At 43.1% G+C, this 27,893-nt stretch overlaps 2 pseudogenes; one reads left to right on the top strand and one right to left on the bottom strand.

Annotated features, from left to right (window-relative positions):
- Positions 1-2,290: 2,290 nt before the first annotated feature.
- LOC136517687 (uncharacterized) lies at positions 2,291-8,284 on the top strand (annotated as a pseudogene).
- A 1,769-nt stretch (positions 8,285-10,053) lies between these two features.
- LOC136514891 (NAC domain-containing protein 20-like) lies at positions 10,054-26,790 on the bottom strand (annotated as a pseudogene).
- Positions 26,791-27,893: the final 1,103 nt, after the last annotated feature.

Here is a 27,893-nt window from a genome sequence, read left to right as displayed (position 1 = left end):
CAGGCCGAGAGTACCACCTTCTTTTATAATTGACCAGACGCTGCTCCCCAGAGTCTGATCACCACGTGACCAGTGTCTAGTGCACTATGTGAAACCCTATCTTTTCTGTATAGGGCACCGATGGCACCATCAAACTGTCTGCACTCCGCTAGTGAAGTTTCAAATCCTTGCTCCCAAGTGCTAAACACAATGTGTATCACTTTTGTTTATGTGTGTTAGCATATTTTCACAAATATTTTCAAGGGTGTTAGCACTCCACTAGATCCTAAATGCATATGCAATGAGTTAGAGCATCTAGTGGTACTTTGATAACCGTATTTTGATATAAGTTTCACCCCTCTTATTAGTACGGCTATCGAACCTAAATGTGATCACACTTGCTAAGTGTCTTGATCACCAAAACAAAATGGCTTCTACCACTTATACCTTTGCCTTGAGCCTTTTGTTTTTCTCTTTCTTCTTTTCAAGTCCAAGCACTTGATCATCACCATGACATCACCATCATCATGTCATGATCTTCATTTGCTTCACAACTTGGAATGTGCTACCTATCTCATGATCACTTTGATAAACTAGGTTAGCACTTAGGGTTTCATCAATTCACCAAAACCAAACTAGAGCTTTCACCATGCCCATCTAGCCTGGTAGTTCCCCCATGCCCATCTAACCAGCGACTACCCCCATGCCCATCTGGTGGTAGAAGTTCATCGGTGGTGGCACAACCATCAGATTGCTGATACTCCCCCCTGGCCAATCATGCATGATTCCTATCTGAATCCATCGTAGTAGCGTAGGGTGATTAAGAAACATGCATGAACCAAAGAACTGCAGTCAATTTGTCACACCATAATATTCAGTATTTCCTGCAAACCGCGGGCACAAGATGGACCTGATGGTGCTCAAGATTCAAGTCAACAAAGATGGGAAAGCAGATCAGACCAAGGTCATGTCGTGCAGGTTTCCAGAATCCAGCCTCAAAGAACCTTCCATCATTTCTTTCAACTTTGAGTGGCAAAAAATATTAACAGGACAGGAGAGATTTTTCAGATTACTACCAAATTGTGAAGAGTAGTCATAGAATGAAACATGTGATCATTTGACGTAATCACATAGGCGGTAACAAGAATTATATAGTACTCCTGGAGCAGAGCATCTTTGTTTCTACAAGAAGAGCCCACAGTATGTACAATCCAACAGAAATGATAGAAAAAAAATCAGTAATAAAACTAATGCTCTTTTTTTTATAACGAAAAAAAACTAATGCTCTTTGTAGCGGAAACAACCTCTGACTGGAAATAGTTGACTGAGCGAGGGATATACCAAGCATTTGGGGTTTCACTCAAAATCAATGACTTGAGCCCATCAAACTGTTCTCTCATATTTGTGGAGGCAAAACTGTTCGCTCATATTTGTGGAGGCATTGTAATTGTATGCTTGTCCTCAGAAATGGATAAGCCATAATCAGCAATAAACCATACAAAGCTATTTTTAGGGAAGGAGGATAATCAGCAACATATTCGACCCAGAGCAACGTTTCAATGACCTGCCCTTGCTTATTCACAATCACAGCTATTTTATCCTTTTCTGGTGTATCATGAGGCTCATAAAAAGAAATAACCATCTTCAATCTCATGCAGACAATGGAAGGTCATGTAACTTAATAGATGGTTATTTCTCCATCACTCCAAAGATACTTCTCATCCAAACAGGGCCTAAACATTTCAATGAAATACCAACATGATGGGAATAAAACTGTAGCAATTAAAAAGAGCATGGATTCATCCATCTGATGAATAAATGCAAACTGAAAATAGAAGTCATATTTAGTTAGCTAGAAGGAATGGAGAAATTCGCTAGGGTGGGTCTGAGCATCCATGTACAACTCTCTCTAGGACGCCACTAAGGCGTGTTGTATTAAACTTTTTCTCTACCTTAATATAAAGACGTGCAAATCTTTTGCGTGATCGAGAAAAAAAAATCTTTTTGAAGTAAAAAGATTTGGATTTCTGCGGCTTGGAATTACTCTGGATGAATCAGGGTTCGAGTGGCTGACAGAAAAGGGAAAACAAACACCAGATTGAACTTTGCTCGGGTGTCAGTTTCCATCTAATGCTAACACTCAGTGAAGTCGATCCACTCTTGTCTGCAAGGTTTATATGCGCCCTGCTACTCTGAGATTATATGGGCCAAGCTACTCTGAGATTATATGGGCCCTGAGAGCAAGTTCAATAGGTAAAAATTGGCCCGGTTTCTCCTACGCTTTCACGTTTCGCAATCGACGCGAGCCGGTTTCTCCCCCATTCGTCTTCCACAAACCCCCAAAACCCTCGCGCCGCCGCCATGTCCTCGTCGGCGTCTCCGGCGAACCGCCGTCCCCCGGGCCCGCTGGCGCTGGGGCTGGAGTCGTCGGCGAACAAGATCGGCATCGGCGTGGTCTCCCTCTCGGGGACATCCTCTCCAACCCGCGCCACACCTACGTGACCCCGCCGGGCCATGGCTTCCTTCCCCGGGAGACCGCGCAGCACCACCTCGGGCACCTCCTGCCTCTCCTCCGCGCCGCGCTCGCCGAGGCCGGTGTGGCCCCCGCTGACCTCGCGTGCGTCTGCTACACTAAAGGCCCCGGCATGGGCGGACCACTCCAGGTCGCCGCCGCGGCCGCCCGCGCGCTCTCCCTGCTCTGGAGGAAGCCGCTCGTGGCGGTCAACCACTGCGTTGCGCACATCGAGATGGGCCGCGCGGTCACTGGGGCCGTGGACCCCGTCGTGCTCTACGTCTCCGGCGGAAACACGCAGGTTATCGCCTACAGCGAGGGGAGGTACAGGATCTTTCGGGGAAACCATTGATATCGCCGTCGGGAACTGCCTTGACCGATTCGCCAGGGTCCTTGAGCTTCCCAATGACCCTAACCCCGGCTATGACATCGAGCAGGTAAATTGTTCCATCAAATGCTAATTTGATTCTCCAATAGCTGTGGCTTAATGTTGTTTTAATTCTAGCTGTACATGCACATATATGCTTGTTTGTGTGAGTGTTTTTCTAGCTCGAAGCCTTGTCACCATCAGCCACTGCATCACATACATGTAAATGCCTTGGGTGGCAAACCATGAGGACTTTAGTATGTAAGGGTGTTTATGAGTCTGGGAGCTATTGGTGGAGCTTTGGTACCACCTCTTGAGCTTTTTACTGATCCTAGCCACTAGTATTTGGTTGGCAAACCACTAGCTATCAGTGGAGCCTTGGCTGGCAAACCACTAGTATTTTATTGAACAATTGACCCACACAACGAAATTCTTAGGCAGTTTTACTTATGCTGGCTGTGCATTTAGTGGCTAGTTTGTCGACTCTGTCAAATCAGTCGGGTTGTTGTACGTGTGGGCAAGATTACTTTTCTATGTTTGGTTGAAACATTGTAGGGATCATATGGTTATATTTTTGTATTGAGCTATACAATATGCTGGGCAGATCCTTTGTTGTTTTGTGCGACAGTGCTTGCGTAACGATGTTCTCCATGGATTTATTCAGTCTATGTGATCACTTGTGTTTCCTCATTTTCTCTTGAACTAACACATGTAGGCAGTCAAAACTATCTCAGTGCTATTTTGCCATCTCATACAATCAGCCAAACATAATTTAGCTTTTTATATACAGCTGAAGAACATGTATAGGGTGTTCGGTTTGAGAAAAGAGTCCATCATCTACCCATTCCACACTTTTTTTTTGTTTGGTTTGTGGAATGGAATAGGTTGATGCATCATCACCTCAGTCCTCACAAGCTAATAGTTAGTACTAGTATGAGGAATGGAGTCATTCTGCCAAATTTTAGTTTGGAATGGACTCATGATGCACTACCTCATCTAGGATGGTTTGATTCCTCAAACCAAACACCCTATTATTGTATGATCATGTCCAGGTCGAGTGCATCCATTGGGTTGTTTGGTCGTTTAGGCACTTTGACCTGTAATGGGATCATAATTAGCTTCATCCCAAGATTATGTACTCCGTTATTTCTCAATCCTTTATTAGACTATATTGAGACTAAATTTAGCTGACTGTTTGAAGTTAGGCTGCATGTATTGGGATGGTGTTTGGGTTGGCTGTATGTGCTAATTTATTTGAGTGGGAGGGAGCAGATGTTATTTGATATGCTGCATGTAACCATGCTGGATGACACTGTGGCAATAATGGGTATGGGTTGTGTGTTTCCATGTAGATGGAAGGATAATAGGCTTTTGAGCCCTGGAAGCCTTCCCATTTTATCCCTGGATATAGAGGGCTTGAGCTTATAGGATAATCCCAGGATGTCCCAATTTGTTTGGCCTATGTTCAGATTCAACTTCAACTTAGAGGCTAGTTGAAGGTGGAGATGGGCTAAACAGGTTGGAGCTTTATGATTAGTGTAAGCATATAAGCCATAAGGGTCTTCTTAGTCAAGGGCAATATCTGCTTAATTTATCTCTCTGTAAATTTACTAGAAGCTATTGCTACACTCTGTTTCTGGATTGCTGATTGACTTGTCATCGGATACATCACTAACATCAGTGCATGATAGTTTCTTATTTATACTTATGTTTGCATTGCAACTTTGCATCTGAATGTTACAAGGGTCTGTACATTCTGATTATCCCTCTGCTGCATGTCATCATTGGGTTAGCTATGTTTTGGAGGTCGATCGTTGTCAACGGGTGGCATGATGGGCCCTGCTCTCATGGAAAGGTGTGTGTTAGGATGGTAGTTAGGTATACATTGGTCTGTAGGATTGGCTGAAAGCATGGTAAACTGTAAATGATCTGTGATCTGAGCAGTGATTATATAAGTTATATTGTTTTATATGGTGTTATTCTTTCATGGAATCACCACAACCAGTCAGACACAGTAAAGGGATTTTGCTTAATCCCAGTCATAATCTTGATTATTTATTACAATTGTATGCCCATCAGCCAAAATAAGTGTCATTTTTGGGTTGTCTACAGTTAATGCATTCAACCTTTGATCACCAATATATTTTCAAATATTTTTATGAAACTTTTGAAAATGGGTATGGCTAGATTTGTCTTCAAAAGGAATATTGTAAGCTTTATATATTTAGCACTGGTAAATTAGCAGGCTTTATATTAGTAATTAATGGTCAAGATAGTGTCTTTGTGACCATGCAGCATTGCATCTGTTCTGAACAACACTTAGTTTTGACAGGATGTTTTTTTTAATAAGCTCATAAAAGCATTTTGCTATTTGTGCTGATCAAAGTTGGGCCAAACTATAGAGTCTCCTTCATGAAAGCCTGAAATGCTGCTAATTCAGTTCTCTTCCAAGACAGTTCACTTCTTACTTGATCCTAGAGGATAGTTACTGTTACTGATACTTATTACTTCCATTCATATCGCAACTAAAATCAAAATTGTGGTTCCTATGGTTTTATTATTCATAACATTAAGGATTCATCTTACTCAAGGTTTAAGCATTTTCCTTTTTGTCATAAAAAATTTCATTTTGACTTACTGGTACCTGCTTGCTGTAACTAGAAGTATAGAACTGCATTGTCTGCCTACCCACCTTACTTGGGCTGCTGCCTTGCTGGACTAGTTCCCGAGCTAGGAGTATTTTGGTCACCATCCTATTAGGATCACCACTAATGGCTAAATTGTGGTGGCTGAGTAGTGCCCAGCGCCTTGGCGACCCGGGTGGCTTCCTTTTAGAAAACTGATTATCTTTAACTTTTAGCTATGCTGAAATCATAATCATTAGAGGCCCATTCCACATAGCTTTGAAGTTCTTCAGTGCTATCTTATTTTACTCCATGTTCGTATCATAGGCAATATTGGGGATTCCTGCCATCACGTCAAAGATAATCTTGGTCAAGTTACAATGTTACATATCTTACTGTTTTTTTGCCTCTTCTGCTGTTTTTCTGTTGTTGCCTATTCACAAATATTTCAGTTATGTTAGCTTTAAGTTGTGGAAACTGGAAACCTCTCACCTTGATTAGCAATTTAACTTGTTTAGCAAACAGGATTTATTTCAGGAGTGGTAAATCATGGTATAATTCTTAATGCTTTATTATTAACATTGGCAACAATATGGATTCTGTCTGTGTGAATCTTTCAAGAGAGTACTGCTGAGGTAGTTCCACATGATATTGTTATCTACCATTCTACCTTCATTATTGTACTACCTGTTAGGCTGTCACCATTAGCATTTTTCTTCTTTCTTTTGTTTTGTTTTGAAGACATTTTCTCTTTGAACAGATTTATGTCTTTGTACAACATGGCACATTCTTTTCTCATCCTTGAGTTTGGTTTCTTAATGTACCGTATTTATTTTCCTTGTCCAACTTGCAAAGAAGGGAGAAAAATTCATTGATCTCCCTTATGTTGTGAAGGGTATGGATGTGTCATTTAGTGGCATATTGAGTTTTATTGAAGCTATGACGATTGAAAAGCTTAAAAATAATGAGTGCACACCTGCAGACCTATGCTACTCATTGCAGGTACTCGCATGCTCTTGACTTTCTCCCCCTTATGGATAATAATTGGTTATGCTTTGTTGACAGCGACACTGATGAAAGTCATAATTTGCGCAGGAAACTGTCTTCGCCATGCTTGTTGAAATTACTGAACGTGCAATGGCGCACTGTGATTCAAAGGACGTTCTTATTGTTGGTGGCGTCGGTTGCAATGAACGTTTACAGGAGATGATGAGGATTATGTTCTCAGAAAGAGGGGTAGGTTGTTTGCAACTGATGACCGCTATTGTATAGACAATGGGACAATGATTGCATACACTGGTTTACTGGCGTATGCACATGGTGTGACCACTCCCCTGGTGGAGTCGACATTTACGCAAAGATTCCGAACTGATGAAGTTCATGTGATTTGGAGAGAGAAGGAGATGCCGGTGCTAAATAACATCCATTCAGATGCAATGGCTGAAGTATCTAAAGATGAAGCCTCCATGCCGACACCAATCGTTGTAGATTCCTGAGGTACAATTGGCCTATACAATTATGTCTTGCTGCTAATGTTTTTTCATGATAGCTAATGCAATTTGGATTGCTGGAGACAATCCCTACCAATTACTCCCTCCATTCCAAATTATAAGACGTTTTGGCTTTTCTAGTTACATAGTTTTTGTTATGCACACATAGTTAAAGCAACGTATCTAGAAAAGCCAAAACACCTTATAATTTGGAATGGAAGGAGTACTTGACAATTCATGTGGAATTGTGGTTGATATGGTGGTGGGTGTGATCCCACTTCCCATGCGTTTGATTTTTCTACATGATGAATATGCTCTACAAATGAAGCTTTCTCACCAAGTGCACAAACCATGCTGTTAATTGCAAAATTATGCAACTTTTTTGGACAATATGAAACAGAAGGAACCATTACATATTTTTTATTTTTTTATGCTTCACTGCTTATCCTCATGTGTTTTATTTCTGAACAGTCACAACCCGACGAGCTAATGGTGGGTGTTTCTTTTCTGTCACAGGCAATAAATGCTTGTACGGGAAGGTCTAGAATCACTCCTGCATGTGATACCTTTGCTTGCTGATTGGGACTCCAGGCACATGGCAGGTGGCTCCGAATTGTTGTGCTGCTGTATGAACTGCAGCAGGTAAAATGAATATGTTGTATGGCTGACATACCTGACGATAGTTGACATGGATCAAACTTCACCAATCACCCTAACATTCTGGCTAGTTATTTTTCTTCATAGAGTGAACTTCTGATTGTTGTTAACCTTATAGACGCATTTCCACAAAGCTAGGTTAACTCCTAAGTTACTCTTGTGTTGGTAATCTGTTTCCGTTCTAAAGCAGTACCTTCCATGACGCTATGCAGATCATGGATACTGGATGCGTCTCTTGATTGCAAATGTGGCAAGGATAGTGGGTCATGCTCATAGAAGATGTGTTGGCATTTGGCAAGTTGTCTACGGACCGGGTGTCATTTATGTTGGGCACACATGCGACTGGTAGCAGGCCGTGAATTTTGTGACAGTATGACAGAAGATGCAAATCTGATTTGACAAGGAAAGTGGTTGTTGCTCATAGTGTGTGTTGGGCTGTTGTCTACGGCCCACGTGTTATTTATGTTGGACACGCATGCGACTGGAAGTGGGCTGTAAATTTTGTGACAGTCTAACGGAAGATTTGAAGTATTCTACCTTTAGTACTCATGTTATTTGAGTTTTATCTTTAATTATTTTTCTCACTAAAATATAGTTGTAATAGTGCATAATAAGTATCAGGTACAAAAATACTTATCAAGATAACTCTATACATATGGATCATGGTGAGAAGTTCATAAAGTTTGGTTGGATTATTTCAAGCATTAAGCATTTATGACCGGTGGGTGTATTTGTATGTTCCCTTTTGTGGAGAAATAAATTTCCGTGGCATAACTTTAGGGATGAAAACGAATAAAACGAATCAGACATGAATAAATAGTAGCAAATGTGCTCGTGTGTTGCAACGAATGTATACCTTATCGTATGACCTCCTGAAACATGAGTTATGGCCTAAAAATTTAAATAATGATCACGTCATAGGTTCCAATATATATTGGGGAATTGGACTCTATCATTGCTTGTCACATCTTGGAATTGGACTTCATATAATCGCTAGGTTGGTCGAATGGACGACACTTGTGCTAGTCTGGCGGATACGGGAACGAATCCCTCGCAACCGACGGTTCATAACCGGCGGTGATGGACACCGACTATCACCGCCGACTATTACCAACGGGGGCTAAAACCGTTGGTGATGGGGTCTGGAACCGGCAGTGAACTTTCTATAGTAGTGGATGTCCAATTTAATAGTCAATGGAAGACTATCATCTTGGGTACTCATTTAAAAGGGTATTTGATCATAACACCTTTCCTAGAAGGATATACCAAATAAGAAATGATTAGGATAGAAATAATATTATAAATATTTTTTGCATTCCCTATTGTGGTTAGCCTCCGCCACCGCCCACCATAGGCCCTTCAGACCACCCTCCGATCCAATCCACTAACCAAGGAGGCCGCTCGCTACTACTATCCACCACACCCAATCTTGCAGGGCTCTAGCGGCAAACCATCACTAGCCTCTTCCGACACCAACACAAACTACTTCATATCTCACCCCCTTACGCCGCCTCTTCATCTACCGGTGAATCGGCCTCCCTGAACTTTATATGCAGTCCCTAACCACGAGAACCCTAGCCTTGACATGCTTAGATCCGGAGGAGGACAACTTACCTCATAAGGTGCCGATGGTTTAGATCTAGAATGCACGGATTGGAGGTGGGGGTTGTTCAGGAGGGGTGTGGAGCGGCGGAGCGAGAAAACCATGTTGCAAGCTATTATTGATAGGGAGCGAATATAAGGTTGAGCCAGTGCCGCGGGATTTGTTTTGTTCCTATCTGACAACCAGAGAGGTGTGCAGGTGTGACAACTATCACATGCATATTCCGTTGTCCTTATAAAAAGATCACAATATAAACACATTAATTGTATGTTTAATTTGGCAATCAAGTTCATATCTTAAACAACATACTATAATTCACACACACACACACGCACACGCGCACGCGCACACACACACACACACACACACACACACACACACACACACACACACACACACACACACACACACACACACACACACACACACACACACACACACACACACATATATATATATATATATATATATATATATATATATATATATATATATATAATAGGTTCAGGATAATATTGTACCAAACAACAATATGCTTTTCTTACAATATAACCATCAACACAACCAAGCAGATGTCAAATATCCAGGTATGCATACTATCATGCCCTAGATTACTAAGACCAAACGATACACATATACCACACATGCAACAATGATATGGTGCATATACTAGTACATGCATACACACATAGCTTATCGACTAGTTATTACGGAAATATATAAACCATGCGTTATTTCACAAAATGCAATGCAGATATAGATATAACATGCATATTTATGCGAATTCATGTCTTCGCACTCCACCCTCCATGTTTACTTCTTCAGTACTTGTACTTCCATATGCCATCCATCTCTATGGTGGTGGTCGCGGACCCTGGGCCGGTGACGGACATCATCGATGAGATCTCAGCAGCATTAGCCTGCTCATCCTTCTGCAACACCATCGAGGACGGCCTACTCTCCGGCGCAGCAACATCGAAGCCGCCAACGCCAACTACTCCTATGTCCATCTGGCCAATAGCTCCAATGCCCATCTAGCCTACTGGTGCCCCCATGTGAAAGGTCTTAATGGCTAGAGGGGGGTGAATAGCCTATTAAAAAATTCTACAACAACACTTAGCAAACCAGTTAGACAAATATGAGGCGAAGCGAGTGTTGCACTAACCTACTAAAATTGCAAGCCACCTACCACAAACTCTAGTTTATATAGTTTCTATCCACACAATGACTATGTCACTACACTAAGTTAGTATGCTCTCAAAGGCTAACTAAAGAGCCACACTAACCAAACTAACAAGCTCTTACGACTAGCTACACTAAAGAGCCTGACAACTAGTTTACGGTAATGTAAAGAGAGTGAGCAAGATGGTTATACCGACGAGTTGAGTAATGAACCAATCAATCACATGAATGAATACCAATGAAGACCAATCACCTCGGAATCAAATGATGACAATGATTTTTTACCAAGGTTCACTTGCTTGCTGGCAAGCTAGTCCTCGTTGTAGCGATTCACTCACTTGGAGGTTCACGCGCTAATTGGCATCACATGCCATACCCTCAATAGGATGCCGCACAACCAACACAACATGAGGATCACACAAGCCATGAGCAATTTACTAAAGTACCTTTTAGCTCTCCACCAGGGAAAGGTCAAGACTCCCTCACAATCACCACGATTGAAGCCGGAGACAATCACCAACCTCCATTCGATGGTCCTAGCTGCTCCAAGCCATCTAGGTGGCGGCAACCACCAAGAGTAACAAGTGAATCCCATAGAGAAACACGAACACCAAGTGCCTCTAGATGCAAACACTCAAGCAATGCACTTGGATTCACTCCCAATCTCACAAAGATGATGAATCTATGATGGAGATGAGTGGGAGGGCTTTGGCTAAGCTCACAAGGTTGCTATGTCAATGCAAAATGGCCAAGAGAGTGAGCTAGAGCTGGCAATGGGGCTTAAATAGAGAGCCCCCATGAATAGAGCCGTTGGCTCTCTGTTCACTGAGAAATCAGGGCGACCGGATGCGTCGATCGAATTGACCGGACATAGGACCCCAATGTTTGGTCCTCAGATTTTTGCCACATGTCCCCTGCTTCAAATGCTGATCGTCCAATCTCTACGGTCATCAGTACACTTAAGTTGTGACCGGACGCACTATAGTGTAGGACCGGACGCACAGTCGCTTAGCGTCCGGTCACTTCCAGTAAGGTTCCTTTCACGACCAGACGCATTCGGTCATGACCGACCGGACTCACCCAGTGTCCGGTCACTAACCGTCTTCTCAGTGTGCCGCCATATCAGCAGGACCGGATGCTAAATAGTGTTTAGCTAGAGTCCGATCGCTTGTGTCATGTCTCAGGCCGAGAGTACCACCTTCTTTTATAATTGACCAGACGCTGCTCCCCAGAGTCTGATCACCACGTGACCAGTGTCTAGTGCACTATGTGAAACCCTATCTTTTCTGTATAGGGCACCGATGGCACCATCAAACTGTCTGCACTCCGCTAGTGAAGTTTCAAATCCTTGCTCCCAAGTGCTAAACACAATGTGTATCACTTTTGTTTATGTGTGTTAGCATATTTTCACAAATATTTTCAAGGGTGTTAGCACTCCACTAGATCCTAAATGCATATGCAATGAGTTAGAGCATCTAGTGGTACTTTGATAACCGTATTTTGATATAAGTTTCACCCCTCTTATTAGTACGGCTATCGAACCTAAATGTGATCACACTTGCTAAGTGTCTTGATCACCAAAACAAAATGGCTTCTACCACTTATACCTTTGCCTTGAGCCTTTTGTTTTTCTCTTTCTTCTTTTCAAGTCCAAGCACTTGATCATCACCATGACATCACCATCATCATGTCATGATCTTCATTTGCTTCACAACTTGGAATGTGCTACCTATCTCATGATCACTTTGATAAACTAGGTTAGCACTTAGGGTTTCATCAATTCACCAAAACCAAACTAGAGCTTTCACCATGCCCATCTAGCCTGGTAGTTCCCCCATGCCCATCTAACCAGCGACTACCCCCATGCCCATCTGGTGGTAGAAGTTCATCGGTGGTGGCACAACCATCAGATTGCTGAATAGGGCACCACTGATCTAAAGCCCATCAGCGCCACCAATACCTACCATAGGCCGCATCACTAGTGGCATCCCCATGCCAGCATTGGGGTTGGGGTAGTTGGTGGGCACTGGGTCCATGGCAAAGTCTGGCAAGATGGGAAATTGCATGGGCATGGGCATGGGTTACGGTAGTTGTAGCGGCATGGGGATGGCCATGGCCAGGATGTTGTTCTGATTTTAATCAATCTCAGCACCAGGCATGGCCACTTGGTACGCTAGTACAGTCATCTTCCTAATCCTAGTGGTCTTGTGGAACACACGACAGACCACCCACTCATCCTACGTGAATTTCATTTGTAAACCAGAAGCAAAATCAGATTTGGTTAAGCAAATAAAGCAAGTAGCATATTGACATACATCATGCCAGTGTTGTTACCACTACCACGCACCTTGGAAGTAGAAGCTAAAGCTTCCATAGCTGTGGTGGTGTTAGTGGCTGAGCTGGATGTGGATGTGGGGCTAGGGAGCCTACCGCTGCCTTCGAGCCTATACTCGTGCATCATCCAGTTCATTTTGTTGCCCCTAGGAGCCGTGCCTTTGTAGAAGACAAGCGTCTTCTTCATGCTGATGAGCAGCACCACCTGTAGGATCTCTAGTACGCCTAGAGGGGGGTGAATAGTCCTAAAAAAATTCAACTTAAATCAAAATCAAATTCACCCGCAGCACTGCCGCTCTATGAGCACGGCACTACTGCACCTGCGGGAGAGATTAGTTCACAGTTCAAAATCTACCAAACAAAATTTAGATAGGGTAAATTTCTTAGCTTCCTATAGGGTGGTAGATCATAGATTGACAACTGAAAGTGGTGGGAACACCACACACAAGTAGATCAGCCTTAATTCTAGAAATCATGTCAACAACAACAAGAACACAAGTGAAGCAACACAAGCACAAGATGATACAAGGATTTATCCCATGGTTTAGCTCACCACCAAGGCTTGCCTATGTCCATGTTGTTGAGGTATACCACTAAGGCTTAGGGATTTGCAACCCTACCTTGTTCTCAAGTCAAGAGAGTGAACTCTTAAGATGAGGGTTGATTTTACTCACTGCAAGAAGTGGTTACAAACCTCTCGGGGCTCCCACACAAGTTGGCAAACTTCACGGGCGACGCTCTAGCCAGCTAGGAGCCAAGCTCCAAGAGTAACAAACACAACCGTCGGCTAAGACGTGAACCAAGTGCTCTTTAGAGTTTAGGAATAAATGGAGATGCTCTCTTATCAAGTTTTGGACTCTTATCAAGTTTTGCTTGGGGGCTTGACATCAATAATGGAGTGAGAGAGAGAGAGAGAGAGTTCCTGCTCTATTTTGAGTGTGCTAAAGTGAGGAAGAAGAGAGCAGGTTCGTTCATTTGTTTTTCTATTGTATCTCACTACCATTGGGAAAGAAAGGGAAAAGTATATATACCCCCAGGCCCCAACGGTCATTTAAACCATAGATAGCCATTAGGGAGAAAAAGAAAAGGTATATATACCCTAGCCCCCAACGGACATTTCACCCAAGAGGTCGGGTGAGATGAGGCCTCCACCAAAGGGTCGGGCGAGCCAGAACCCACGACCAAGGGTCGGGCGAGATAGAGCCTGTGACCAAAGGGTCGAGCAAGCTGGAGCCCACGACCAAGGGTCATGCAAGATGGAGCCTGCACCTAAAGAGTCGAGCGAGCCAGAGCCCATGACCCAAAGGGTCGGACGAGACGGAGCCCGTGACCAAAGGCTCAGGCAAGCCAGAGCCTGTGAACAAGGGCCGGGTGAGATGGAGCATGCGACCAAAGGGTTGGGTGAACCGGAGCCAGCACCCAAAGGGTCGGGCGAGCTAGGGCCCATGACCCAAAGGGTCAAATGAGACGGAGCCCACGACCAAGGGGTCAGGCGAACCGGAGCCCGCACCCAAGGGGTCAGGCAAATCGGAGCCCATGACCTAGGGGTTGGGTGAACCGGAGTCCACAGCCAAGTTGTTGGGCGAATTGGAGCCCGCACCCAAGGGGTCAAGTGAGTCGGAGCTTGCACCCCGCAAAACAGTAAGGATAATAGTGAAGTGTAGACTGTTTTGGCTATGAATCTAAGGATGCATGTGGATGTTTGAGCACTTGGTAGCTTAGATTAGCTTAAGCATTATGGTCCCCCTTTATAGTATGGTTTTTCCTATACTCAAATTCAATATATAAGAGAATTTATACCTCCTTTGAGTTTGAAGCCATTTATATTTGTAGTTGGGGGCTCCTCCATTTTGTGTAGCATCCTCGAATATAAATTTTCTGCTTGTCATCTTGATAAATCTCATTAGTTCTCTAATTGTGATGTCATTATCACGAAAACCCATAATTAAGGCTTGATTGCACTTTCAATCTCCCCCTTTTTGGTGATTGATGACAACTCAATTAGAGCTTACAAAAGATATAAAATAAATACTGAGACTTTTCGAGCCATGGGTGTAGAGTCTCCCCCAAAATATGTGAATAGAGAATTGAATTCTCAAATTGGCATAAGAAGCCAAGATTCACATTTTAGTGAAAGTGATGGGGCTCCCTCTACATCCAAGCTCCTATGGGGTGCTTCATACTGTGTCAAGTATGTAAAACTTGATGCAAATGATAGTTTATGCACACATGTGCTTGCTGCTGTGCGGCAGAGCCACACCTGACTATACGAGCAAGACAGAGTCAAGCACCACACAGCCAATTTAGACAAAAGGATATGCAACCTAGCACAATAAGATGACTTCTAATCCACAAAACGATACATGTCCATATCTGATAAACAAAGAGTCAAATAGTAGCATTATTTCATAATTTAAAGTTTTGAGCAACTCTCAAACTTTCTACCTAGTGAAGACTAACACTCATTGAATAGGACATGAAGCGCAGCTGTTGCGAAAAGTTGTTGACCCCTCTAATTTTCTCCCCCTTTGGCATAAAGCACCAAAAAGAGAGGAAAAGAAGAAAGATCAACACCTACTCGTCATCTCCCTGGATGTTAGTGAAATCAATATCATCACCTCCCACAACAGTCCTGGCACCACCATCACCACCATCATCATCAGAGTCAATACGTGCATGACCCTGATAGTGAGTGGTGGCGATGTAGCAAGTGGAATGAGTGGAATGCCTCAGCTCCTGTCTCTGACAGTATCCCTCCAAAGTCTCATCCCAATCTGCTGCTCGTCCCTGCTTCTCCTCCTCATGTTCTGAATCTATGTTAGAGAGACTCGGAAGGTCATACTATGGAGGAGGTGGAATAGGAGGAAGTGGTGTGAGGTCCTATCCATGCTGCTGATGTTGCTCACGCTGTGTCTCATATGCTCTGTTAGCTACATAGGTGCACTTTTTGAAGATTGCCTTCAACCACTTGCCAAACTTCTTCATCTTGCCTCCACTACGAGACCTAGAGCGGGGAGATTCAGGGACATCTACATGAGCATGAGAGCTCCCCGCTCCCTGAGTAGCTGCAGCAGGCTGAGTCTTCTCAATTTTGTAGACGGTGTGCATCCCATCCTTTGGGAAATAAAATCCAGTGACCCTCTCAATCATGAACATGAGGTAGGGGGCATAGGGCAGACCCCTCCTCCCATTCTCCATGGCAAATCTCAATTTAGTCCACATGAATCTAGGGACATTAAACCTGTCCCTACCTAGAGCAAATCTAGCCAACATATTTCTCACATAGCCATTAATATATGAGGCTACTCCATCCTTTGGGTTGATGGTGTTCCTGATGAGGTTGTTGAGGATATAATTGAAGCTATGTAGACCACTCCTCTTGCCATCTGCAATCCTTCTATCTCTTCACATGTAACTGATGTCACGGATCTTAGCTCGAGGCTCATCATGAATATAAGTGTAACCTCTATGCTCCTCCCCAAAGCCAAGAATCTAGCTAAAAGTGATAAAGTCCACTCGGTAGTGCCGACCATCAGTCATCCAATGAATTTCATCAGAGGCCTGGTCATAGAAGTATGTGGCATGAAACTATGCAAGGACTTCCTCATTCTAGTTATACAGGAAACCCATGATGTTTGAAAGCTAGAACCTATCACAAATTTTGATCACCTTGTCAAACTTAGGCTCCTCCTTCTTCAGCATCTCATCCCAATCAATATACTGCATCTTGATGATCTTGGTTTTCTTGGATGCAAGAATGATAGTGGCATAAAGGTTGGAATGAAACTCATTCCAGAATTTGTAATAAATGCCCAAATCTTTGCACACTGCATAGGGATTGATCTCGCTTGCCTCTTCCACCAGCTTCCAACTCTTGGAATAGTTGACAACTACATGCTGGCGGGAGTCATCTAGAGGTCTCATGATGATCTCACCCTTAAAATTTCTTATGTATCTACCATCAAACTCAGAAAGATGCTATGAGGTGTCGGGAATGGCATTAGTGGTACAACCTGTCATCTCTAGCGTCTCCTCATCTTCGATGTATTGCTCACGCGTCCCCTTATCACCAAGTCCCCTTGGAGCTGCACTACTACCTGCTGCTGTTGACCTCCCTCGACCACGGCGAGGTGGATCCTTGTCTCTTTGTTCATTCATCTTCCTTTTCCCCCTTTGGTCATTATCTCTGTGCTCCATCTTCTCAACCGAGGATAGGAGAGGAGAGGGAAGAAATTGCTCAGGCTAGGGGTAGTAGCAGCCGTCAGCGTCATTGAGGGAGAGCTGGCAGCTATCGTGGCACTACCAGAGATTGGCAACGTGCGGCCAAGCGACGATGATGGCACTGGTGTGAGAGGAGAGATAGGCGTGGGCATCGGCATCGGGGGGAAAGAGAGAGAGGGAAGGAAGTTACTATAGTCCTAAGATAAGAGGAAGAATAAATGGGCCCTACAGTAAAAACCGTTTGGGCCGAATCTCAATTGAGATTCAAAGTGTGGCACTGCAGTGGGAGTTAGCTATAATCTATATGACTCTCTCTATATTAGATATGGACACATGTCACCTATATACCATGAACATAAATAAATAATCAGTATAGACCATGATCATGATACATAAGTTGTCTTTTATAAATCATTTTCATGCACAATATGAAAATTTTTAACTCTTTTGCCTAGATACTAGTTTATCAAATAGAGGAATGCTAAAATTCAAACCACATTATGAGAATCAAGTATATTTAGCTCACTACATAAAGCACAAAACCTTGACTCATCGAGGGGCTTTGTGAAGATATCGGCTAGTTGCTTTTCGATGCTCACATGGTGAATTTCGATATCTCCTTTGGTTTCATGATTTCTCAAGAAATGATGACGGATGTCTATGTGCTTGGTTCTAGAGTGACTTATGGGATTGTTTGCAAGCTTAATGGCACTCTCATTGTCACATAATAATGGGATTTTGGTAAAATGACATCCAAAATCTTAAAGGGTTTGCCTCATCCAAAGTAGTTAAGCACAACATGCACCGGCTACAACATACTCGGCCTTGGCGGTGGAAAGGGCTACACAATTTTGCTTTTTAGAACTCCATGACACTAGGGATCATCTAAGGAATTGACATGTCCCTAAAGTGCTTTTTTGATCTACTTTGCAACTGGCGTAATCGGAATCTGAATACCCAAGTAGATCAAACTTGCCCTTAGGATACCATAAGCCAAGGTTAGGAGTTTGTACTAGATATCTCAAGATTCTCTTAACGGCCACTAAATGACACTCTTTAGGGTTAGCTTGAAATCTAGCACACATGCACATACTAAGCATAATATCAGCAGTGCCGGCCCTAGGGGCAGGGCATCAGGTGCGACGGCCGAGGTCCCACACGGAGGAGGGGCCCAAGCCCAGATATACAAATCTCTAGATCCTATAGTCCATTAGGCATTAGCAAACTAATGAGAATAGAGACATAGAATTGGCCAGACGGCCCCAAAAGACAACATCAATATTTCTTTCCTAGTTTTCTTTTTCCATAGCCCTCGGGTAGAGAGGAGGCGAGAAGTCACGCTGCACACAGCACACTCTGATCGTGAGTTCGCGACGTGCGCCTTACACAGGCGGAGCTGGCAAGCCACGCCTTCGCGAAGAGCTAGACTACCAGAGACACGGACACGGTTCACTAGGATGGTGACCAGACAAGGCTCCACGACGATGACATCTTGATTTTTGGCTTCTTACGAATTGCGATCACCGATCAGTTGTTTAGGCCCAAGATATTTTTTTCTTTTTATTTTTAATCCAAATTAATTATTTGTATAGTATTCCAGACTTCTAGTACTTTATACCCATATAGTCATATTTTTCTTCTAATTTAGGTGTTAGAATTTTAGAATGTTACCTGAGAAACATTTATCATGGGTGAGAAAAGAAAACGAATATGTTGTTTTTTTAATCTACATTGTTCCTGGAATTATCATACACCTACAAATATATTGCTTAATCTATATTGTTCCTCGATAATTATCAGACATGTTAAATTAAAAATATGTTATTGAATTTGCTTTTGTTTTACAAATAAAATTAGTGTATATATATTATAAGATTTTATACATAGTCAAGGGGACCGTTACGACGAGATCGCTAGAGGGCCCTTAAAATCGTAGGACCGGCACTGAATATCAGGCCTAGATGTGCACAAATATAGTAGAGAGCCGATCATGGAACGATATACCTTGGTATCCATGGTTTTCCCTTCAATGTTGAGATCAAGATGTCCATTGGTTGGCATGGGAGTTTTGATAGGCTTGGCATTCACCATGTCAAACTTCTTGAGCATATCATGAGTGTACTTCGTTTGGCTAATAAAAGTTCCATCCTTCACTTGCTTGATTTGAAATCCAAGGAAGAACTTCAATTCACCCATCATGGACATCTCAAATCTCTTGGTCATGATCCTACTAAATTCCTCACAAAAAGAATGATTAGTACTACCATATATTATGTCATCAACATATATTTGACACACAAATATATCTTTTTCAACTTTGTGAGTGAAAAGGGTAGAGTCAGCTTTGCCTATTTCAAAGCCTTGTTTAAGCAAAAATTCCTTAAGGCATTCATACCATGCTCTTGGTGTTTGCTTAAGCCCATAGAGCACCTTTTGGAGTTTGTAAACGTGGTTGGGGAACTTGGGATCTTCAAAACCCGGTGGTTGCTCAACATAGATAAGTTCTTGAATGGGGCCATTAAGGAATGCACTCTTCACATCCATTTGATATAGCTTGAAATTGTGATGAGCGGCATAGGCTAGAAGCATTTGAATTGCTTCAAGTCTTGCCACCGGTGCATATGTTTCCTCAAAGTCCAAGCCCTCTTCTTGAGTGAAACCTTGAGCAACCAATCTTGCCTTGTTTCTTGTCACCACGCCATTCTCATCTTGCTTGTTGCGGAAGACCACTTGGTGCCAATAATATTGGTGTTGGGTCTCTCCACCAAGGTCCACACTTGGTTTCTTTCAAAGTTATTTAGCTCTTCTTGTATGGCCATCACCTAATCCGGGTCTCCAAGTGCTTGCTCAACCTTAAGAGGTTCCAAAGAGGAAACAAACGAGTAATATTGGCAAAAGTTTGCTAAATGTGAATGAGTTGTTACCCCCTTTCGAAGACTCCCAAGGATGTTGTCAACGGGATGATCCTGTTATATTGTTTGCCTTAGCCTTGGATAATCAATGGCCTCTTGTCCATCTTCTGGATCTTCATTATCTTCTTGCTCGAATATAGGTTGTAGGTTCTATCCTTGAATCAGAGTTGGACTTGCTGTTGCTGTCAGAGGGAGTGCAGCACTACCGCTCTTATGTGCGGCACTACCGCTCTGCTGATTTGTAGTAGGGGTCGGCTCCCCCTCAGCATCATGTATGTCAGCGGAACTTTGTTCATCAGTAGCTTGAGGAACCACCACTTTAGTGACTTCATCTTCTTGTGGTCTAATATCACCAATAGCCAATTGCTTGACTGCTTCACATGGTGGATCCTCCTTTCCTACAACACTTGAATTAACTTGCTTCATTTGAGAGCCATTAGATTCATCAAATGTTACATCTACCGCTATTTCAACTCTCCTAGAGGTTTTGTTGAAAACACGATAGGCATGCTCATTTGATCCATAACCAAGAAGAAAAGCTTCATCAACCTTAGGTGCAAATTTAGAGGTTTTGGGTTTCTTATTAAGTATAAAACACTTGTACCCAAACACTCTAAAGTAGGACACCATTGGTTTGTTACCGGTTAGAAGCTCATATGAAGTCTTCTTCAACTTCTTGTGTAGGTAGAGGTGGTTGATGGCATAGCAAGCGGTGTTGACGGCTTCGCACCAAAAGAGGTCTGGCATCTTGTACTCATCTAGCATTGTCCTTGCCATGTCAATTAGTGTACGATTCTTTCTCTCTACTACAACATTTTGTCGAGGACTGTATGGAGTTGAAAACTCATGCTTGATGCCCTCTTCATCAAGAAACTCCTTAACTTGGGCGTTCTTTAATTCGGTCCCATTGTCGCTTCTCATTTTCTTGATGGAGAGACCAAACTCCTTTTAAGCTCTTCTAACAAAAGTCTTCACTTTATCTCTAACTTGACACTTATCAAACAAGAAAAATACCCAAGTGAAATGAGAATAATCATCAACAATAACAAGACCATATTTGTTACCCCTGATACTTAGGTAGGCGACCGGTCTAAAGAGATCCATGTGTATGAGCTCCAATGGTTGCGTCATGGTCATGATGCTCTTTGGTGGGCAAGGTACGCCAACTTGCTTTCCAGCTTGACAAGCGCTACATATCCTATCTTTCTCAAAGTGAACATCTATTAGCCTAAGGATGTTTTCATCTTTTAGAAGTTTGGACAAGTTCCTCATCCCAACATGGGCTAGTCGACGATGCCAAAGCCAACCCATGCTAGATTTTGCCAATAAATAAGTCTCAAGCTTAGCTTTACTTTGGTTGAAATTAACTAAGTAAAGCTTATTCTTTAATTGACCCATAAAGACAATAGAGGAATCCTCCCTTCTAAATACTTCCACACCCTTATTCGAAAAGAGACAATTGTAGCCCATCTCACACAATTGAGAAACGGACAACAAATTGTAACTCAATGAATCAACATGTAATACATTTGTAATTGAATGCTCAAGGGTTGTAGCAACTTTATCGAGACCAATCACATCCCCCTTTAAATTATCTCCAAAGATAATATTTTCATTTGAGTGCGTCATTGGGGAATATGATGAGAACATACTCCTTTATCTGGTCATATGATTTGTACATCCACTATCAAGCACCCAACTTGATCCACCGAAGGAGTATGCCTACAAAATAGATTTAGTTGCTTGATTTAGGTCCCCAATTTGACTTGGGGCCTTGCATGTTAGTCACAAGAAATTTTGGAACCCAAACAGAAGTATTCCTATATGTGTTGGCTTCCTTTCCAACATATTTGGCAACCACTTTTCCACTGTTGTTGTTCCTTAAAAGAAAACATGAAGTCAAGCTTTGTTGAGGTGGTTGAAACTTTGGTTGATAGGCATACTTGTTCATAGTGCCCCATACTAATTCCATTGGCTTCTGCTGAACCTATTTCTACTAGAACACCTTCTTCTTAGGCTTAGTTTGATCAGGGGCAGAATTGGTAGCCTTCCCATTTTTGCGGGGAGCGGCATAGCCGGCCTTCATTACGGCACCGCCGCGGTGCGGCACCACCGCTCTAGATTGTGGCACTGCCGCTGTCTATGCAGGCTAATCTGTACCAATTTTTTCCTTCCTCTCAAACTTGACACACTCATAGCCATTTATGATCTTTTTTCCATTTGTCTTGGCTCCTGCAGTGTGCCCAAGCCCATGCTTGATTGAGGGGTGTCTCCCTTGCTTGAATTGAGGCACTTTTGGATTATTTGCCTTCTTATCACTTACTTGAGCCTTACCACTCAAGCAGCCCTTGCTAATGATCTCATTGAGTCTACCAATTTCTTTTCTCATTGCCTCCATGTTTGCATGGTTAGTGGAATAAGCATTCAAATCAATATTGTAACATTTTCCACAACCTTGACTAGTGAAGGTAGTAGAGGCATCATTTGCCTTAGAGGGATGTGAGTTGCTGTCCCAAAGAATGTTATATTGCAGCTCAAGTTCTTTGTGCCTTTTCATCTAAGTCACAATACCTTTTCTTGAGAGCAATATTTTCTTTCTTTGTGATAGCATGGTCCCCTTGTTCTTTGGCCAAGGCCTTGCACAAGGATTCCACCTCACTTCTCTCTAATACAAGAGCTTCTTTGCTAGCAATGTAGAGATCCTCTTGTTGGATAAGAGTCTCTTCTCTAGATTCTAGCTTGGCTTGGACACTCTAAATCCTCCATTAGCTTAGTGATTAATAATTTGGTCTTTCCATCCAAATTTTTAGTTATCATGTTTATTTCTTCATCACTAGATTCATCATCACTAGATTCATCATCACTAGAGCTATCACTAATATCACTACTAGAGATATCACTAGGAGGTGGAGGTGGAGGAGCTTTGGCCTTGGATTTAGATTTTACTTTCTCAGCCTTTGCCATAAGACAAATGTGAGGGGAGTAGTAGTCATCATCGAATATGTTGGTGAAGAGTCTTGGTGAAGAAGATGGCTCATGGATAGCAATGGTTGCAACTTTCTCATCTTCTTCACTTGAGCTTTCTTTAGTTGAGTCCCATTCATGCCCAATGTGAGCCTCTCTCATGTACTTCTTGCTCTTTCTACGGTCGGCCTTCTCCTCTTTCTTGTCCTTCTTGTTTTTGTTGTCCTTGATCTCATATGGACACTTGGCAATGAAGTGATCGGTGCTTCCACAATTGTAGCATGTCCTCTTTTTCTTGTTTGGGAAGCTTCTCTTCACTACCTTGTAGCCTTGCTTCTTTAGCCCCTTGTGATACCTCCTTATAAAGAGAGCAATATCATCTGCTTTCTCGTATTGGTCATCATCATGTTCACTCTCACTAGAGGATGAGGTGGTCTCTACTCTTTCTTGAACTTGCTTGCTTGCCTTGGGTTTGCTAGTTGAAGCTTGCTTGTTGATCTTGGACTTGCTAGTAGAGCCTTGCTTGCTTGATTTGTTGGCCTTGAGAGCTACATCCTTGTTGATCTTGATGCCTTCTAGCTTTGCTTGCAATTCTCCAAGCTTCTTCCTCTTATTTGCTTCTTCTCTTTGCATATCAAAGGTCAAGATCCTTCCAAGTATATCATTTGGTGTGAAGTACTCAAACTTCTTCTTGTCTCTAATTAAAGTGACTATGGTCTCATTTCTTAGTGAATAAGCTTCCAACATAATCTTGATAACTTTATGATCATCTAGCTCCTCACAACCATAGCCTGTAATCTTGCCCACCATTATCATCAACCTATCAAACATCTCTTGTGGCCCTTCTCCATCCAAGATAACAAATCAATTGAGCTTGGACATCAACAAATCAATTCTTGCCTCTCTCACTATCAACTCCTTCATGTGCAAGATGCAAAGTATCCCAAATTTGCTTAGCAACATCCACACCAATCACTCTATTGTACTCATCACCATCCAAGGCACTAAGTAGCACACTAGTAGCTTGACCGTTGAGGTGGATGATTCTCATTTCTTCCATGGTTGGATTCTTGGGATCAACAGGTAGCTCAAATCCATTGCAAACAACCTCCCAAATTTTAGGATGAAGACCTGTAAGATAGGATCTCATCAAGTGCTTCCATCTAGCAAAGTTAGTCCCATCGAAATGAGGTAACTTGCCCATGGGCACATTGATTAAAGACTTGCGATCATGGTTAGTCATAGACATAGAAGAATAGTTAAAGGATACGACGGCATATTTATTATCGTCATTCTTCTTATCCTTTCCTTTCTTATCCTTCTTGCTATGTACTTGGTAGGACTCATCATCATCACCATCTTTGGAGCTGCTAGATAGCTCACTTAAAGATGCATTGGAGGCTTTTGCTTCTTGTTCCTTCTTCTTTCTTGCTTCTCTTCTTTTTCTTCTGGCTTCACTCTTGAGTCTTCTTTCTTCTTTTCTTGCTTTCTTCTCTTCTAACAGTTGCTGCTCCTTCTTCTTCTCTCTTTCTTCTCTTTTTCTCTTTTCTAGCTGCTCTTTTTCTTCTTCTTTCTTCTTTATTTTGAGCTTTTTCGGCATCGGTTGCCTCTAGCTACGAAAGCGTGGAGTTGCTCGCTGTAGAGGCACTAAGCTCATAGCTATCGGTGTCATGTAGCCAAACGTCCTTCGGATTGACGTTGATGGGCTTCACGACACCGGATCCTCCCCTAGGCTCCAAACCTCATGTGGTGAAGCGCACATGAGGTAACCTGCTCTGATACCACTTGTAGGATCTCTGGTACGCCTAGATGGGGGCATGAATAGGCCTAAAAAATTTAACTTAAACCAAAATCAAATTCACCCGCATCACTGCCGCTCTATGAGCGTGGCACTGCCGCACCTGCATGAGAGATTAGTTCATAGTTCAAAATCTACTCAACGAAATTTAGATAGGGTAAATTTCTTAGCTTCCAATAGGGTGGTAGATCACAGATTGACAGCTGAAAGTGGTGGGAACACCACACACAAGTAGATTGGCCTCAATTCTAGAAATCACGTCAACAACAACAAGAACACAAGTGAATCAACACAAGCATAAGATGACACAAGGATTTATCTCATGGTTCAGCTCGCCACCAAGGCTTGCCTATGTCAACATTGTTGAGGTATACCACTAAGGCTTAGGGATTTTCAACCCTACCTTATTCTCAAGTCAAGAGAGTGAACTCTTGAGATGAGGGGTGATTTTACTCACTGCAAGAAGTGGTTACAAACCTCTTGGGGCTCCCACATAAGTTGGCAAACTCCACGGGCAATGCTCTAGTCGGCTAGGAGCCAAGCTCCAAGAGTAACAAACACAACCGCCGGCTAAGACGTGAACCAGTGCTCTTTAGAGTTTAGGAATCAATGGAGATGCTCTCTTATTAAGTTTTGGACCCTTATCCCTCAAAGATTGATAGGGAAATCAATGGATTTGCTTGGGGGGTCAACAATGGAGTGAGAGAGAGAGAGCTCCTACTTTATTTTGAGTGTGCTGAAGTGAGGAAGAAGGGAGCAAGTTCGTTAGTTTGTTTTTCTATTATATCTCACTACCGTTGGGAAAGAAAGGGAAAAATATATATACCCCTAGGCCCTAATGGTCACTTAAATAACAGATAATCATTGGGGAGAAAAAGATAAGGTATATATACCCCTAGCCCCCAATGGACATTTCACCCAAGAGGTCAGGCGAACTGGAGCCCACACCCAAAGAGTCAGGTGAGCCAGAGCCCATGGCCCAAAGGGTCAGATGAGACGGAGCCCACAACCAAAGGCTTGGGAGAGCCAGACCTTGTGACCATGGGTTAGGCAAGACAGAGCCTGCAACCAAAGGGTCGGGCGAACTGGAGCCTGTACTCAAAGGGTTGGGCAAGCCAGAGCCCGTGACCTAAAGGGTTAGACAAGACGGAGCCAACGACCAAGGGGTCGGGCGAACCAGAGTTTGCACCCAAGGGGTCGAGCGAACTAGAGCTCGTGACCTAGGGGTTGGGTGAACTGAAGCCCGCACCCGAGGGGTTGGGCAAACCGAAGCCCATACCCAAGGGTCGGGCGAGTCGGAGCTCGTACCCCACAAGACAATAAGGATAATAGTGAAGTTTAGACTGTCTTGGCTATGAATCTGAGGATGCATATGGATGTTTGAGCACTTGGTAGTATAGATTAGCTTAAGCATTGTGCCCCCCTTTATAGTACGACTTTTCCTATACTCAAATTCAATATATAAGAGAATTTAAACCTCCTTTGAGTTTGAAGCCATCTATATTTGTAGTTGGGGGCTCCTCCATTTCGTGTAGCATCCACGAATATAAATTTTCTGCTTGTCATCTCAATAAATCTCATTAGTTCTCTAATTGCGATGTCATTATCACTAAAACCCATAATTAAGGCTTGATTGCACTTTCACCACCCCTTCCCCTTTGGTGTGCTTGTATACCTCCTTGTCCTTGCCGATCGCCTTCCAATAACCAGCTTCCATGACCTTATTGTCCCTTAGCCCCGTCGGGTACTTGCGGTCCTTCTGTGAGAAGAAGTACCACTCTTTCTCGGTCATTTTTGCCTCCCCTGTAGCATGCGATCAAATTAAGCACCATATATTAGACCACATCTCGATCACTAGCGTAGCAACATGCATCCATTGCACGGATCAAACAATACCAAGGCATATATGTATGTACATTACAGATCAAGGCTGCTTGTTACATACTCAGGAGGTCCCATGGCTCAGTCTTATTTAGGTCGACCTCCCCGAGGGCGCAAATGAAGTCCCTGTTGCGCACCTTGTTCGTGAGGTAGTCATTGACAATCTCAAAGTCACTTGGACGGAAGCGGAACCCTAGAGGCAGGTTGAGGCCACCGGCATGGACAATGTTCATCTCTTTTGGCTGAGGCTGCTGCTAGTCCGCCATGGTTCTCTTGTTCTTGAACTAAGATTAGATCCAGAAAGCGCCAACAACCGTATCAAGTAGCAAGGAATAATTTGTAGATAGTACTAAAAAAACAACGAAGCATACATACATACAAACTCTTCTTGACCCGTCGGTAAGTCTTGGTCCCTTGCTCACTGATCAAGACAAATGCAGGAAGAGTTGTTCTAGTGTAGTGAGTCAAGCACTGCAGCGCAACTTAAATAGGCAGGAGGCGTGTTCATGGGAGCCACTTTCCTCTAAAGCCTCCTACCCTGTGCCCAGCTCCCATTTTTTTTATGGTGTCTGTTTCTACTGAGCATTGGACTTGTTAGAAATTTAGGCATTTTCATGGTTAATTTAATCCAGAAATATAACACCAGTAGGTTCGTGATGGCATACATGTGCATGTGTATATCTCTAATGAATGCTACAGCATGCAGACATGACATACAGATCGATACAGTAAGAACGCAGAGTGCGGTAATTACAGAGATAAGAATGTACCTAGCGGAGGGTCCCATTCCGAGGGCATCAAAAGCTCCATTCGCACTAGTCAACATAGTGCATTGCTCAAAATCGTGGACCGTAGTCGATGTAGGAAGATGTTCGCAGTGCAGTCCCATGAAAAGTCACCAGGAAGAAGACGCTTTGCTGTTCCACAAGCAATCACCGAGAAGAAAACGGATTCTGAGAGTGATCACCACCAGGAAGAAGATGTACATGGATGAGTAGTCATGGATCGCTCCTCAAAAACCTAATCGCTGCTCACCCCGTGCAAGGTTCTCAGGCGGACGAGGGTTTCGGAGGCACCTGCTCTCCCGCTACTCTATGCGTGCAGAGGTACGGGACGGGGAAGCCAAAGGGCTGCTGAGATGTGGTTTCTCTCAGGAGTGGTTGTGGAAGGAAGAAGGACCGATAGAGGACTACGGATATATGGCTGCGACGGAAAGGGAGAAAGGCAGTGGAGATTCCTAGGAGACGGAAAGCGGAAGGTGATGAGGACATGGCACCTTCGGATATGAACAATGATTATAAGGTGCGCTCGTTCCTACATTTGCATAGTGGCTTTGGTTATAGTTCACTTGGTTCCACATGTACATGTC

This window comes from Miscanthus floridulus, chromosome 17 (assembly GCF_019320115.1).
Source record: "Miscanthus floridulus cultivar M001 chromosome 17, ASM1932011v1, whole genome shotgun sequence".
Classification (NCBI taxonomy): Eukaryota; Viridiplantae; Streptophyta; class Magnoliopsida; order Poales; family Poaceae; genus Miscanthus; species Miscanthus floridulus.
The sequence above is the reverse complement of the archived record's forward strand: the minus strand, read 5'-3'. Positions and strand labels throughout refer to the sequence as shown.